Raw genomic sequence first — 12,301 nt, 5'->3', positions numbered from 1 at the left:
CTGAGAGACGCTGCATGCAGCTGTGGAGACAAGAGCCTGACAATACTGGAGTACTTTTATTACTTTCATCTCTACACTTCCAGTGTCGAAGGCTGGACAGATCTGCCCACTTTAGTACTCTGGCAATTAAACAGAACCCTCTTCTGGCAGAAGCCTATTCGAATTTGGGGAATGTGTACAAGGAAAGAGGGCAGTTACAGGAAGCAATGGAGCATTACCGGCATGCATTGCATCTCAAGCCAGATTTCATCGACGGTTATGTTAACCTGGCAGCCGCTTTGGTAGCAGCAGGCGACATGCAAGGGGCAGTACAAGCTTACGTCTCTGCTCTTCAGTGCAATCCTGATTTGTACTGTGTTCGCAGTGACCTGGGGAACCTGCTCAAAGCCCTGGGTCGCTTGGAAGGAGCCAAGGCATGTTATTTGAAAGCAGTGGAGACGCAACCGAACTTTGCAGTAGCTTGGAGTAATCTTGGCTGTGTTTTCAATGCACAAGGGGAGATTTGGCTTGCAATTCATCACTTTGAAAAGGCTGTCACCCTTGACCCCAATTTTCTGGATGCTTATATCAATTTAGGAAATGTCTTGAAAGAGGCACGGATTTTTGACAGAGCTGTGGCAGCTTACCTTTGTGCCCTAAGCTTGAGCCCAAATCATGCAGTGGTACGTGCCAACCTGGCTTGTGTATACTATGAGCAAGGCCTGATGGATCTGGCAATAGACACCTACAGGCGAGCTATTGAATTGCAACCACATTTCCCTGATGCTTACTGCAACCTAGCCAACGCTCTGGAAGAGAAGGGCCGTGTTGCCGAAGCAGAAGATTGTTATAATACAGCTCTGCGGCTGTGCCCCACCCATGCAGACTCTCTGAATAACCTGGCCAATATCAAAGGAGACCAGGGAAACATTGAAGAGGCAGTTCGCTTGTATCGTAAAGCATTAGAAGTCTTCCCAGAGTTTGCTGTTGCCCATTCAAATTTAGCAAGTGTATTGGAGCAGCAGGGAAAACTGCAGGAAGCTCTGATGCATTATAAGGAGGCTGTTCGAATCAGTCCTACCTTTGCTGACGCCTACTGTAACATGGGAAACACTCTAAAGGAGATGCAGGATGTTCAGGGAGCCTTGCAGTGTTATACTCGTGCCATTCAGATTAACCCTGCACTTGCGGATGCCCACAGCAATCTGGCTTCCATTCACAAGTATTCAGGGAATATTCCAGAAGCAATTGCTTCTTATCGCACTGCTCTGAAGCTTGAACCTGACTTTCCTGATGCTTATTGTGATTTGGCTCATTGCCTGCAGATTGTCTGTGATTGGACAGACTATGATGAGCGAATGAAGAAGTTGGTCAGCATTGTGGCTGACCAGCTGGAGAAGAATAGGTTGCCTTCTGTGCAGCCTCATCATAGTATGCTCTATCCTCTTTCTCATGGCTTCAGGAAGGCTATTGCTGAGAGCCATGGGAACCTCTGCTTGGACGAGATCAGTGTCCTTCATAAACCACCGTACGAACATCCAAAAGACTTGAAGCTCAGTGATGGTCGACTGCGTGTAGGATACGTGAGTTCTGACTTTGGGAATCATCCTACTTCTCATCTTATGCAGTCTATTCCAGGCACGCACAATCCTGATAAATTTGAGGTCTTCTGTTATGCCCTGAGCCCAGATGATGGCACAAACTTCCGAGCGAAGGTGATGGCAGAAGCCCATCATTTCATTGATCTTTCTCAGATTCCATGCAATGGGAAAGCAGCTGATCGCATCCATCAAGATGGTATACACATCCTTGTAAATATGAATGGTTATACCAGGGGTGCTCGAAATGAACTCTTTGCTCTCAGGCCAGCTCCTATTCAGGCAATGTGGCTGGGCTACCCTGGGACCAGTGGCGTGCTTTTCATGGATTATATCATCACTGATCAGGAAACTTCACCTGCTGAAGTTGCTGAGCAGTATTCTGAGAAACTGGCTTATATGCCCCATACTTTCTTTATTGGTGATCATGCCAATATGTTCCCCCACCTGAAGAAGAAAGCAGTCATCGATTTTAAGTCCAATGGGCACATTTATGACAATCGGATTGTGCTGAATGGCATCGACCTCAAAGCATTTCTTGATAGTCTCCCAGATGTGCAAATTGTCAAGATGAAATGTCCTGAGGGAGGAGACACCGCAGACAGCAGTAATACAGCTCTTAATATGCCTGTCATTCCTATGAATACTACTGCAGAGGCAGTTATTGAAATGATTAACAGAGGACAAATTCAGATAACAATTAATGGATTCAGTCTTAGCAATGGACTGGCAACTACCCAGATCAACATTAAGGCCGCCACTGGAGAGGAGGTTCCCCGTACCATTATTGTAACCACACGTTCTCAGTACGGGTTACCGGAAGATGCCATTGTGTACTGTAACTTCAATCAGTTATATAAAATTGACCCATCTACTTTGCAGATGTGGGCAAATATTCTGAAGCGTGTTCCCAGTAGTGTACTGTGGCTGTTGCGTTTTCCAGCAGTAGGAGAACCTAATATTCAACAGTACGCACAAAATATGGGCCTTCCCCAGAACCGTATCATTTTTTCACCTGTTGCTCCTAAAGAGGAACATGTTCGGCGAGGCCAGCTGGCTGATGTCTGCTTGGACACTCCACTCTGTAATGGACACACCACAGGGATGGATGTCCTTTGGTCAGGGACACCCATGGTGACTATGCCAGGAGAGACTCTTGCTTCCCGAGTTGCAGCTTCCCAGCTCACTTGTTTAGGCTGTCTTGAGCTTATTGCTAAAAATAGTCAAGAATATGAAGACATAGCTGTGAAACTGGGAACTGATCTAGAATACCTGAAGAAAATTCGTGGCAAAGTCTGGAAGCAGAGAACATCTAGCCCTCTGTTCAACACCAAACGATACACAATGGACCTAGAGCGGCTCTATCTACAGATGTGGGAGCATTACGCAGCTGGCAACAAACGTGATCACATGATTAAGCCTGTTGAAGTCACTGAATCGGCCTAAATAATGACCGTGTGCACAGGAGAATTACCCTGTACCTGAGCCTCAACCTTCTGGGGGAAAGGGAACTACTTTTTCCTTATCCGTACAATACCATGTTGCAGATGGGTGACAGACAATGATAAGAAATAGCACAGCCAGACTTGCTTCCTGCATGATCATGATCGTGATAGGGAGAGACACAAGAGATGGGAAACTGCTGTTCCACAAGGAGTCTCCATAGAATTTTGCAGCAGCCAGGTGTCTGGAAGGTCTGGAAGGTAAGTCTGGAAGGTCTGATCTCCCTTGGTCTTCCATGGGATGGATGGTTAGTGTGGAAGGGAGATAGAGATTGCCCAGCCGTTTTGTGATTATCATGGATCGATTGAGTCTTCTGGATTAATATTTTTCTTTATATTTTGGGTATTGGAGCTTTTAAAAATGTTTGGTTTCAGGTATTTTTATTCATGTGAAGTGTATATGATTCTCTTGAGATAAGGTTTTAAGCTAAAATATTCCTTGTTTTAGTTTCTGAACTCTACAGATAAATGGGGACTTTGCTGCTGTAGTCTTTTTATAGGTTTTATAAACCACTTGAGCCTACATCAGTCATTTTAGTTTGTGACATAATGTTTGGAACTATCAGTGCTTTGTTGGTTTATAGATGATGGCTTAAATTCTTTTCCTGGTCCGTTTCCTTCTTCCCTTCCCCCCACTTTAAAAATTCTCCTGTAACTTGGCGAACAAAAAACCAAGTCTGATTCAAAACCTCCCAGAGTGTTTCTCTTAAACACATCTTCTGATGCCAAATGAAGTTTCTTAGGAGCGATTATTAATTCTGAAGGGCACAGTTGTGGTACTGTCACTGATGATAATAATAATGGATTTTTGGCCTAGAGTTTTGACCTATTTCACCAGTGTTTTACCGTTGACTGCCCCTCTATGCTGCTTCCAAAAGTGATAGTGTGTGTTAAGATTTTTACTTTCATTGCTAAAGTTTGTTTTCTTTTTTAGTGGGTCCTGTCCTTCCTTTTTCTTTCAGCAGAAATGAAATCCCAGGTAAGTATAAGTATTCAGATATTTGATCAGTAAGTCACAGTTATCTCCAGTACATTAAATAACTTTCATCAAAAAACATGTTATAGGTAAAAAGCTCTGAAGGACCAGCTATGTATATGATAATTATGTTTCAGACCTTCTAGGGTATTATATATAATAACTTGTCTTCTGGACGTGGTCTTGAAGCCTTTATGGATTCAGCCTCAGTAGTAGCGAACTGCACTGCTACTTGGTTTGGAGTACAAATTAGACTTTAGCCCTCCTGGAGGCTGAGTTTTTGGTATTGAAAACCATAGGAATGAAATTATTGTATTTCTACAAAGGATCGAGGGCTTGAGGCTTAAACAAGGCAACATATGTTTGGGAAGCAGTCAGCCTTGAGAGCAGGTAAGGACATGCCAGGCATGCGGCCGCTGCTTGAAGGGACTGTCCCTACTTGTTCCCCTCCTTGTTCCATTCCATGGGAGATAAATCACCAGGGCCCAGAGATCAGAAAGAATGTAAAATGAGACAAACAAAGCTGTCTCCCCCCTGCACATGCAGGTTATTTTTGATGCTTCTGGTTTTATGGGTTTTCTCCCAGGGAATTTAACCTTGAGCCGAGACAGTCTGTAGATAATGTAAACCACCATCTGGCCACCTTCCGATTTCTAGTCTATATAATCTGCAACTGTAGCATAATAAAATTTGCCTTGCAACCATCAGTTGTCTTGGTCCTTCTGACCCCATCCGTCGGTGCTACTTCAGTTCCTTACCCCTTCCCTTCTGACCCTGGGCGGTGAGATCCTCTTTCTCCGGCTGGTCCGCGGCAAGTGGCACTCGAACAGGGACCTGAAGCGTGAAGGCAATTAAAAGAAAAAGAAAGTGCAGGTAAGAGAACCCTTATGCAAAATATGTGTGGCCACCAGTAAAAGTGAAACTAATAGAGGCATAAGGCAATAGTCAGAAGTAAAATAAGATGGGGCAGAAGGGCTCAAAGGAGTGTGAATTATTTGCTCAGGTTTTACTTTCGATGCTTAAAGCTCGGGGTAATAAAGTTTCTACCTCACGGTTGACTGAATTTTTACAGCATATCCATGGTGTATCTCCCTGGTTTCCTGATGGCGGCTCTGTTGACATAGAAATCTGGCAGAAAGTTGGAGAAGATTTAAAAAATTATTATGAGTCTCGAGGGCCTACTCATACTCCTGTTGTTACATATAGTTTGTGGACTCTGATAAAAATATGTTTAGATTCTTCTCATGATAGTGTTGATTTGAATGTAAAGTCAGAAAGACATAAGCCTCTGACAGAAGGAGAGACTGTATTATCAGCTACTGTGTCGCCACTTCCTAAACCGAAAGAGCTAATTAATTTAAATATTTTAGATGAAAAGGAACATTTGGACTTAACAGATGAGGCTTTTAAACATAAAAGAGAGAAATATCCTGAGGATGATTTTCTAATGGCTATGATAGATAAGTCAGTGAAAAAGCTGCAGGTTAATAAGGACTGTCTTCCTCAAAAATCTACATCTGTAAAAATGCTCAGTCCCTTGCAGCGCGCTGTACAAGGAGCAATAAAACGAGGAGAAGATCCTATTTTCCGTTGTCCCGTCATAGAAAGACCTGATTCTAATAATCCTCAACAAGCTACTAAGGAGCATCAGTCTCTCCCTTTTAAAGTTTTGAAAGATTGAAAATCTGCCTGTGCTCAATATGGGCCCACTGCTCCTTTTCCTACTGCTATGGTTGACAGGAGAAGCTCTTCCCCCCCGCCGATTGGAAGTCTATTGCACGAGCTTGTTTAAATGGTGGAGATTATTTAATATGGAAGTTTGATTTTTATGAACGGGCTGCTGAACAAGCAGAAAAGAATGCTGCCCATAATATTCCAGTTGATTATCATATGCTGATTGGGGAAGGACAATATCTTTCTTTACAAGATCAATTAACTTATCCCTTTGTTGCTTATCCTCAAATAAATCATTTGGCATTACAAGCCTGGAGGAAATGACCTTCTACACACAAAACTGAGGATCTTTCAACAATTAGACAGGGACCTGATGAACCATATGCTGATTTTGTAGATAGATTGTCACAGGCGGTGGGGAGACTCATTGTGGACGGACTCACTGGTACAATTGTAGTTAAGCAGCTTGCTTTTGAGAATGCTAATAATGCATGTCAGGCTGCGATTCGACCTTGGAGAAAACGGGGAACATTGGAGGATTATATTCGCCTTTGTGCAGACATTGGGCCTACTTACATACAGGGTGCTGCTGTGGCTGCAGCATTAACTAAAGTGGGGTTTAAAAACAGTCAAAAGAAAACAAAGACTTGTTTTAAATGCGGAAAGGCAGGTCATTTTGCTAGAGAATGTAGATCTTTTAATTCTAACCCTAGTCCTTCCTTCCCTACTCAAAAACCTCCAGATGGTCAGAAAATCCCTGGTTTATGCCCTAAATGCAACAGGGGAAAACATTGGGCACAAGATGGTTGCTCAGTGGCCCACAAGGATGGGCCACCACTGTCGGGGAACTCCTCCCGGGGCCTTCCCCGGCCCCAACAAATAATAAGGGCAATGTCTGTGTATCCTCCTCAAATTATCAATCAGACATTAACCAAAAACAAAAACATACAATATCCTCGCTCTCCAGAGCAACACCAGGAAGCGCAGGACTGGAGCTCAGTACCTCCGCCCGATATGTATTAACTCCTGAAATGGGTCCTCAGGCCCTCTCTACGGGCATCTGTGGACCTTTACCCAAGGGTTTGATGGGACTATTATTGGGAAGAAGTAGTGTCACCATGAAAGGTTTAACTATTATGCCAGGAGTCACAGATTCTGACTACGAAGGAGAAATAAAAGTCATGGCACAAACTATTAAAAATATAATAACTATTTCTCCTGGTGATAAAATTGCACAATTGCTACTTTTGCCCTTTGTACCTCATGGACAAATTTGACAACATCAAAAGAGAGAAACAAAGGCTTTTGGATCGTCTAATGCTGCCTACTGGATTCAGAAGATAGGGAAAGAACGTCCAGAAATGAAATGAACCATTAATGGAAAGGTTTTTTCAGGTTTGTTAGACACTGGAGCTGATGTCTCTGTTATGACGCAGATACACTGGCCTAAACATTGGCCCATTAGTCCTACTATTACAGAACTTCACGTAATAGGACAAAGCTCTTCTCCTATGCAAAGTAGTCAGTTTTTATTATGGCAAGATAGTGAGGGCCATTCAGGATACTTCCAGCCTTATGTTTTGCCTGGGCTGCCTTTAAACCTCTGGGGCCGAGATATATTAAAAGAAATGGGAGTATTACTTTATAGTCCAAACTTTCAAGTCTCTAATATGATGTTGGATCAAGGATTTCTTCCCACAAAAGGGCTGGGAACAAATCAACAAGGAACTGTCTATCCTATTGATGTGATAATAAAAAATGATAGACTAGGTCTGGGTTTTTCTTAGGAGCCTTGGATTCTCCTCCACTCACTGCTGATCCAATTACTTGGCTGACTGATGACCCTGTATGGGTGGACCAGTGGCCCCTCACAAAGGAGAAATTAGAAGCTGCAGAACAATTAGTACTGGAACAATTAGGGCATTTAGAAATTTCCAGTAGTCCTTGGAATACTCCTATTTTTATTATCAAGAAAAAATCTGGAAAATATAGGTTATTACAAGATCTAAGAGCTGTTAATAAAACTATGCTAATAATGGGAGCTCTTCAACCAGGCCTACCCTCTCCAACAGCCATACCACACAATTATCATCTTTTAGTTATAGATTTAAAAGATTGTTTTTTCACTATTCCTTTGTTTCCTGAAGATAGAAAACATTTTGCTTTTAGCTTGGCTTCCTTAAATTTTAAGGAAGCCATGAGGAGATTTCAATGGGAAGTATTGCCTCAGGGCATGGCAAATAGTCCTACATTATGCCAAAAATATGTGGCTCAGGCCTTGACTCCTGTGAGAAAAAGGTTTCCATCGTTATATCTCATACATTATATGGATGATATACTTTTAGCCACTGATAATATTTCTTTATTAGAGACTGCTTTTCAGTTTTTACAACAGTCCTTGCAATCATTTGGCTTGGTCATTGCCTCAAAAAAAATTCAAAGACAATCTCCATTTTTATATTTGGGAAAATACATTGATAAGACTACTATTAGGCCTCAAAAACTGCAAATTCGTGTTGATAATTTAAAAACATTAAATGATTTTCAAAAATTACTTGGAGATATTAATTGGCTAAGGCCTTCCTTAAAACTTACTACTGCTCAATTACAGCCTTTCTTTGATGTTCTTAAAGGTGACTCAGATCCTTCTTCTTCATGCTCTATGACTCCAGAAGGATTTCAAGCTTTACAAATAGTCAATAGATCTATCAGTTCTACACAATTAACTAGAATTCATACTCACCTTCCAATTTTCTTCATAATTTGTCCAACTCCTCATGTGCCTACTGCCGTCTTATGGCAAACTGTTGGAATTACTGAATAGATTCATATGAAAACTACACCCTCTAAAGTTATTAACCCTTATTATGAACTTATTAGTAATTTAATAATGCAAGGTAGAACTAGACGCTTACAACCTATAAGTATAGAACCTTCTCAAATTATTATCCCTTATTCAGTTAGTCAACAAAATTGGCTTTTTCAACATAGTAATGAATGGGGTCTTGCTCTTGCAGGATTTTCAGGTACCTTGGAATGCCATGACCCTGCTGATAAATTGATCCAATTCAGCAAACTTAACTCATATCTTTCCTTCTATAATTAGGCAACAGCCTGTTCCTCATGTACCTTTGGTTTTTACGGATGGTTCTTCTTCAGGAGTGGCTACTGTAATCATTGACGACGGAGCAAACCTCATTAAAGAAACTTCCTTGACTTCAGCTCAACGTGTTGAACTGTATGCTGTCATTATGGCTTTTAAACATTTGCCTTCTATATCTTTTCATTTGTTTTCTGATAGTAAATATCTTATTAGCTTATGATTTCTTCTGGAGACTGCGACATAGGACATACTAATAACCCTGAATTATCATCCTCTTTTCGTTTGCTTCAACAGCTTATTCGTTCCCACGATGGTCCTGTTGCAGGTCTGTATATCCGTGCTCATTCTAACTTGCCTGGTCCATTGACTAAACTTAATGCGACTGCAGATGTTTTAACTCGATGTAAACGTGATCTTTATCCTGTACATTTTCCTCCCAAGAATAGAGTTGAAGTTACTCCTCCTCCTCAATCTCTTTTCCCTAAAGCAGGACATGTCCCAATTTACTGTACTCCTCCTTTCCGTTCGTCATGCTGTCAAGAATGGCTAATGTACTGCATTCATTATCTTCATACTGTTGATACTCATGGTCCATGTCCTGGACACCCTCATATTACGGTAAGTTATGATCAGACTGCTTCCCAAGCAGCACAGCCGTTGCACGCTCTACACCGTCAGTCGACGGCTACATTACACACACAATCTTCCCTTACTCGTGAAGCCGCCCGACAAATTGTTAAGCAATGCCCACAATGCTTACCTCACCTTCCTGTTCCACATTATGTTGTTAATCCTCGTGGATTATTACCTAGACATTTATGGCAAATGGATGTTACTCATATCCCGTCTTTTGGGAAATGACAGTTTGTTCATGTCACTATCGATACTTACTCTGATTTCCTCTGTGCTACAGCACAGACCGGAGGAGCTACTAAACATGTTATCACTCATTTATTACACTGTTTTGCTTTCATGAACCTTCCCAAAATTATTCAAACAGATAATGGGCCCGCTGCTTTTGCAACATTTTGTAATTCATTACAAAATTACCCATATTACAGGCATTCCATATAACCCTCAAGGACAAGGTATTATAGAACGTGCAAATAGATCTTTAAAGCTAACTATTGAAAAAATAAAAAGGGGGGAATTGTCTAGAACAACACCACGTAACCTTATAAATCATGCTCTGTTTATTTTAAATGTTCTCACTGTTGACAAATTTGGCTGCTCTGCAGGGGGAAGGTTTGTGGCTGAGCCAAGATTGGCCTCTTAATCTCCGGAGGTCCTCTGGAAAGATCCGTTAACCAGCACTTGGCGTGGTCCTGATCCTGTGTTGATTTGGGGACGTGGTCACGTGTGTATCTTATCCCAGATCAGCGCCTGGACCTTGCTGGCTTCCTGAGCGCTTAGTCAAGCAAATAGATGGCTCGCCACAGCTCACCTAGTTCAGAAGATGAAGAAGCTCTGCACCTCTCCGGAAAATTTGACAGTGTTGATTCAGAAAAAGAAGAAGAAGAGGAGACCACTTGCCAGGACGACTCAAAGGAGTGATGTTCCAACTTGGGGACAAATTAACTGGTTTCACGAGCTCAAGAGTCAGTGAAACAACAGAATAATCCTGTTACACCTGTAACTTTATTTTTGGTTCTGTTGGCAACCATTTCATGTGTTCCCTCTGTTAATGCAGCAACTTACTGGGCCTATGTACCTGATCCTCCACTATTACAACCCATATCTTGGTCTGAAGCACAGTGTCCTGTATTTTACAATGATAACTGTTTATGGGCCTCTTATTGGGAATATAAAACAAATCAATATGTAAATTATACTAACTGGTTTAGTACCTATCCTGTCTGTCTTAGCCCATTGCATCTGGAAACTGGATGTGTAAAGGCTATTAGTTATGAGCATACAGATGTTTATGAGGGAACGGATCAATCAATTAGTTTGTCAGGCTGTCCAGGCATCCTTCGTTTTACAGGAACCAACATTACTCTTACATGCCCGGCTACCAGCCGACGAGAGGATCTTAATGATACCATCATTTGGTATAAAATGGGCAAGCTATTAATATTAGAGGTCAAATCTCATACGCCTCACCACTTAGGGATTCCGCTATTACTACAGCCAAGGTTACAGGTGAAGATTCAGGAAATTATTTCTGTATGAAGCGTTTACTTGGAGGACAAGGGATACTTATATCTGGACATAAGGTTACTATGCTTAACAGAAAATCAAAAAACCAATTGCCTCCTTTTATGACTGTTAACTTTCCTGGATCCAGTTTTGAACGTTGCAATGCATCTTGGAATAATAACCAAATATGGTGTACTATAGATTATACCAAGGTGTCAATTCTTATCTCTTCTTTTCCCATCATACATAGGTTTATCACATTTCAAAAGAACAGGGATATATGGAAACTAGCTCTAACTTATTCCAATACACCTGTTAAAACTTGTGTTGCTCCTCCATATACACGTTTGTGTGGTTCTATTAACATTGGTAATTCTTCCAAAGGAGGATATAATATTAGCTGTGTTAATTGTACTTTTAGCAGTTGTATGTTCCCTTCTGCAGGAAGGCAATCTGTGCTTATACTAAAGCAACCCATGTATGTTATGGTGCCTGTACATCTGAGAGAACCTTGGTATGAAGATACTGGAGTACAGGCATGGGTGGAACTCTCTAAAGCCTTGCAGAGAAGGAGACGCTTTCTTGGGTGGCTAATAGTAAGTTTACTTGCCTCGGCTGCTCTGTCTGCTACCGTGGCTACTGCCGGTCTTGCTCTTTCACAGAGTATTCATCATGCTCACTTTGCTAATCCGTTATCTCAACATACCAGTCTTGCTTTATCTTTACAAAGTCACATAGATTTACAGATTAATAACAAGTTAGGTGAATTTAAAAAGGCAATTTTGGGGATTGGAGATCAGATGGCAGCATTAAAATTGAGGATGCGTGTAGCTTGTCATGCAAAGTATACATGGATGTGTGTTACTCCTTAAAAGTACAGTGACTGTATTTGGGAATGGGAAAAAGTAAAAATGCATCTGCTGAGTGTTTGGTCAGATAATAATATTAGTCTTGATCTTAAGAAATTAAATGCTGAAATTCAGGATATACAAAATACACATCTTGTTGATGTTTCGCCAGAAGATGTAATTCAAACTTTACTGGATCATTTAAAGTGGTTAAACCCTCAGTCTTGGATTACCGGAAGGTTGTCAGGATTTATTACCCTGGCCATAATTTGCCTATTATTGATAATAATCTTCTCATGGCTGTTTCGTATCCTCATGCAACAGTATACTACTCTCGGCACTAAACTTCATGGAATTATTTTGCAGCAAAAGTTAAAACATAAAAAAGGGGGACCTGTGGGAAGCAGTCAGCCTTGAGAGCAGGTAAGGACATGCCAGGCATGCGGCCGCCGCTCGAAGGGACTGTCCCTACTTGTTCCCCT

The 12,301-nt window shown here is 41.5% G+C and overlaps 1 pseudogene; it reads left to right on the top strand.

The window, feature by feature from the left end:
• Window positions 1-205: 205 nt before the first annotated feature.
• Window positions 206-3,416, top strand: LOC149749764 (UDP-N-acetylglucosamine--peptide N-acetylglucosaminyltransferase 110 kDa subunit pseudogene; annotated as a pseudogene).
• Window positions 3,417-12,301: the final 8,885 nt, after the last annotated feature.

This window comes from Delphinapterus leucas, chromosome 3 (assembly GCF_059928025.1).
Source record: "Delphinapterus leucas isolate spDelLeu-1000000601 "Yukka" chromosome 3, BTC_Dleu_Yukka2, whole genome shotgun sequence".
Classification (NCBI taxonomy): domain Eukaryota; kingdom Metazoa; phylum Chordata; class Mammalia; order Artiodactyla; family Monodontidae; genus Delphinapterus; species Delphinapterus leucas.
Note: the sequence above shows the minus strand (reverse complement) of the source record. Positions and strands in the feature narration are given on the sequence as shown.